Source organism: Prosopis cineraria, unplaced genomic scaffold (assembly GCF_029017545.1).
Source record: "Prosopis cineraria cultivar Desert tree isolate PC_DT_omini unplaced genomic scaffold, ASM2901754v1 PC8, whole genome shotgun sequence".
NCBI lineage: Eukaryota > Viridiplantae > Streptophyta > Magnoliopsida > Fabales > Fabaceae > Prosopis > Prosopis cineraria.
Window position 1 is genome coordinate 16,959,947 of NW_026555339.1, and position 5,072 is coordinate 16,965,018.

The window sequence follows — 5,072 nt, forward strand, 5'->3', positions numbered from 1 at the left end:
GCTAAAAAATCTTAATTGATTAGAATTAAAACTAGATTGAAAAAATAATTTTAATATTTATATTTATACTTATTACAATTATATAATATCTTTTTCTATTTTATTTAAAAATCCTAATTTCATTGATTGTATATGGTAAATAACTAATTAAATGAGAGAAAATGTTATAAATATTAAGATATTATATAATTGTCTCATAATAAAATAATAATTTGAATTTAAAATAAATAAAATTTATATATTTTTATTTGTTTATTTTTCAAGTTGGACCAGTCAAAATAAACCAAAATTTAATATATTATTGTATGAAAATATAAAATAATCTGCTTACTCCATTTTAAATTGTTCAATCTAAATTTCAAATAGATAAATCTAGTTAAAATAAAATAAAAATATATAAAAATAATAAATTATCCAGAACCTAATTTTCCAAAACCTAATTTCATACTCTAAACCTATCAAATAAATAGGTCCAAAATAATAAATAATTCTTTCATACCTATTTATTTTATTTGATAGGTGAGTCATACATATCAAATAAACACTTTATTATTTTCAAAAATAAATTTAGAAAATTTAAATACATACCAACAAAGTAATTATTATTTGTTGCCTCCCTATTTGTAAGTTTTAGAATATTAACAAAATTAAACTTATAATAATAGATGAAACCCATTTGAGGATGCAACTTAATGTTGGTAGAGAATATGAAAGCTAATCTTGTAAGGATGATATGTTTGTCCTATGATCAGGAACACTAAGAGACCCTAAATTTTAAAATTTTATATATTTTAAAGAGATACAACATATATCCAAAATATCTCCCAAAAGGCTTTCAAATGATTGCATAAATCCAATCATCCTATAGCAATATTGTTCCATAGATAGAATAAGTATTATATATTGAATGTAATTAATGTAATTCAAATTATAAAAAAAAAAGACATAAACACTTACTTAGAATCCTTGAAAACTAATTTAACATTGAATGAGGCTCATTTAGTAGGGAGAATTAAGAGGTGATTTAAATTAAAAAATAAAAATGATATATATTAACTATTTATTTTTCTGCGTGTAGATATTAAAGGAATTTTATTATACCAAACTTAATATATGATTCACATAATGAGACTCTAATTAGTAATATATGAAATTAACAGTTTCAAATAACTGGTTGCAAAATTCAAATTATATAAATATGGAAAAAATTAATATATGAATTTAATATAATGAGACCCAAATTAAATATATAATATCTATATTTTATCATATTTATATTTTTTGAAATTCATGAGGATAAATTTAAATAGTAAAAACATATTCTTTTTCTAATATTTAAATAGATGTATATTAATTTAAATTTGGATCCTAATATATAGCCGTATATATATACTTGAAAATATAAATCCATATTTTCGCAATATATTTAGGTTAGATAGAGTTATTAAATAAATAAATATTATTAACAGTTTAAAGGAAATTTAAAAAATACTAAGTAAAACAAAGGAAATTGTATTGATTTTTAATTCTAATGTCAAATCCGAAAGATTCCCTTCTAATCATGCATAAAAAATTGATATTTAATATTAAGAGATAGATATTAATTTATTAAGTTATATATAGAAAAAATTTGAACCTAGATTTTTGCCATATATTTAGATTGGATATAGTTATTAATAGACAAATATTAATTTGAACTTAAACATGACCATATGAATTTTTAAATAGATAAAAATATATTTTTTTTATACATATAAAATTAATAATTCATTCCACCCCTAACTCCAAACCTAAATAATATATTTTATATTTCTCAAAAAACAATAAAACATCTCGAACATAACTCTAAGCCTGACTCCGGAGCACATAATCGCATGAAAAGTATCCTGAAGCACAGAATAATAGCAAATTTAAAAATGAACACGTAATATTCTCTTGTAACCTTAAATCCTATTTATATATATATATAATGATGACTCTATTTAAGCTAATCAACAGTTACAATTGAAACCCCTTGATCAACTAACTCTAACCACCTAAACTTAGATTGGGCCTTCACATGGGCCTAATGTTATTCTGAGAAATAAAATATACTAGTTATAATCTTATGTTATGAATATTTTTGAATAAAGTTAAAGAAATATGGCTATACGAATTTAAAGATTATTAAATTCCTGTATAAAGAAATCATTAAATAGTAATCATGCATGGGTTGACGTTTGTACCTAAAGCATTTGTTCCTATTTTATTCGTTTGCTATAGAGGGCTGGCTCTGCCTCACAGGATGGACTCACCTTCAATAGAAAACTGATCATGATGTCTAGAATCCATTGAGATTGTCTTTGTCTGGATCAATGTAAATGTCATTGTTGCTGCTTCTACATCCTTCATCCCTTATTTCTCTTGCCATGTCTCTCTCAATGTCTCTTTTACCCAACACTTGCCAGCTACACTTTCTTATTTAAATACTAACTTCTTTTTAACCATGTTCCATGTGAAAAACAACATTTGAAGCTGGTTTACAACAATAGAGGAACTACGAATATACAAAATACAACCCTGATAACGGTAATTATATTGTTTATGAATACAGCAGAGATGACACACATTTGGAAATTGATGTCTACAAGTCCACCAAACTGCATCAAATTCATCAAGGTGTGCCAAATCATTTTCAAACACTAAACAAATGCCTATGCCCTACCATTCACTAGAATGGCAATCATGAGGTATATTTATAATGGACAACACATTTTTTGCGATCACATCATGGGGGACTTCTTCTTCACAAAAATAGTTTTGATTGTGAAACCACGATGGCACTTCATCACTTGGAATAACTAATAACTGAGAAGGTTGCACAAGATACGAGGCTCTGGCATAAATATTTGAGTTAGATATGTACAATATATTAATGTTTATCTAATAGCAAAATTAGACAAATCAATATATTAGAAATATAATTTAAGGGATTTGAATAACTCACAATTTGTTCAATTGAAGTAACAATTTGTGGGGTTGGAGTTGTAAGCATTGAGACACAACTTAAAAATGCAATTCTAAGCTCCTGAAGTTGAAATGAGACTTCACTGAGTTTAAGAGCCTGCAAGAACAAATTTGCCAAGTTAGAGGGCTACAACAATGAATGTGGGAAGGGGGAGAGTTCGGTAATATATATATATATATATATATATATAGTTATGTTAAAACAAATAAAATAAACCTGAGATTGAAATGATTCAAGCAACTCCCACAGTTGCTGTGAATGTGCATATAGTGTTTGATAGATGTGGAATTGCTTGTAACTATAGTTGATAGGTTTGATGGAAGTTTTGGCAAAGATTGAAGCCTGGGGCAATCAATGAAAGAATGCATTCAAGCTTCAAAAGATTGGAAATGAGACCAAAAGGCACATCAACAAAATTGTTTTTCACTAAGATCTAAATATGTCAATGATGTTAACTTGCCAATGTCATGAAGAAGTGATTCGTCATGGAGATTGCAATAAGGTAATTTTAATTTTCCCAAATACCTTGGACTTGATAAGGCAGAGGACAACATAAAATTGTTGAACTTGAAGGCCTTTGAAGCCTAAATGCCCACTTGATAAAGCGATCTATGATAAAGGTCGTGCTTGACTATCATTGCACCCATCAAATGATAACACTTTAACTCATTCAATCATGAAGGAACTTTATTTATTGCAGTTCCACCCACATTGAGCTCTTCCAAATCCTTATTTTCTTTCAAATTCTCTGGTAGCCTTGAAATCTTTGAGCAACTAGAGACATTGATATTTTTATAGCTTTCAATTTGTAGATGTTATTTGGAAGGAAACTAAGTCTTTGCAATTCTTCAAATTTAATATAGTAAGACCAATCAAATTGGCCAATGAATCGGGTAGCTTGGCTATAGCGGTACCCTTTAAATCAAGCACTAATAGGCGATCCATACCTTTTGCAAGCTTAGGAAGCTGTCTAACTTTCAAACAACCTGACAAGACAAAATGCCTCTAAGCGGTTCATCTCAAGTTGGCATGGAAGTTTTTAAATACTTTTACAATCTTTCAAATTAACAATGACAATATTCTTGTGTTTCCTAAGAGAGGGGTGAACTTGAGCAAGCTTTGTACACCCTTCAAGAATCAATTTTTCAAGATGAGGAATTCCATCAAATTTTGGTGTTTTGATGAAGCAATTTGAATGACTCAAGTCAATAGATCGAAGCCTTCGTAGAACCTGAAAGAAGAGAAGAGGGGGAAAATCTTTGAAAACCAAAATCTTGTTGTAAATGTATTAAATTACATATCGCAACTTAAATAATGGAGGGCAATGTTGATTACCTGTGTTCCTCTCCAAAGTTTTGTTAACCTGCTATATTGCATTTTAAGATCAACAAGTTCATTCAATTGAGTCTGACTTGGTAGAACATCTAAAGGATAACCTTGCCATTTTAGGACTTTCAATGAGCTTGAAATGCATTTAAGTCTATGAGGAAGATTCAATTGGCAATGTGAAGATAGTGAAGGACTTGATATAATAAGTAATTGAGATCACTCAACTTTGAGACGGCTTTAGGATTCCAAAATGCATTTGATGATTTCTCCAGTGCTAAAGCTATACCTCGAATTGCTTTTGTCCCCTGTAGAACAATAGGCCAAGCAAATAATATGTATGGAAGTCAAGGTAGAATTACTAAATAAAGAGTGCACAATCATCATAAAAGACACAATAGAAGAAAAGAAATGAGTGTTACCTTATTTCTTTCCAGTACATGATTAGCATCCTCCAAATACAATATGCTACTACGTTGGCCAGCATCATTGGGTGATTCTTGAAAAACAATATTCTTACCCAGTTCTTGAAGCATTTGATGCATCCTCACGAATGTTCCATCATCAATTAACAATGATTTGTCAATGAGAACTTTTATTCGAATTATTGGGTAAAGATCACAATTTTGTAAAATCTGTATGACATAATCTTTTGCCATCCCATTGAAAAATCAAGCAATATATAAGAATATAGTTTTCTCATCATCTTCCAATTCATCAAAGCTCACTTTAAGTATCT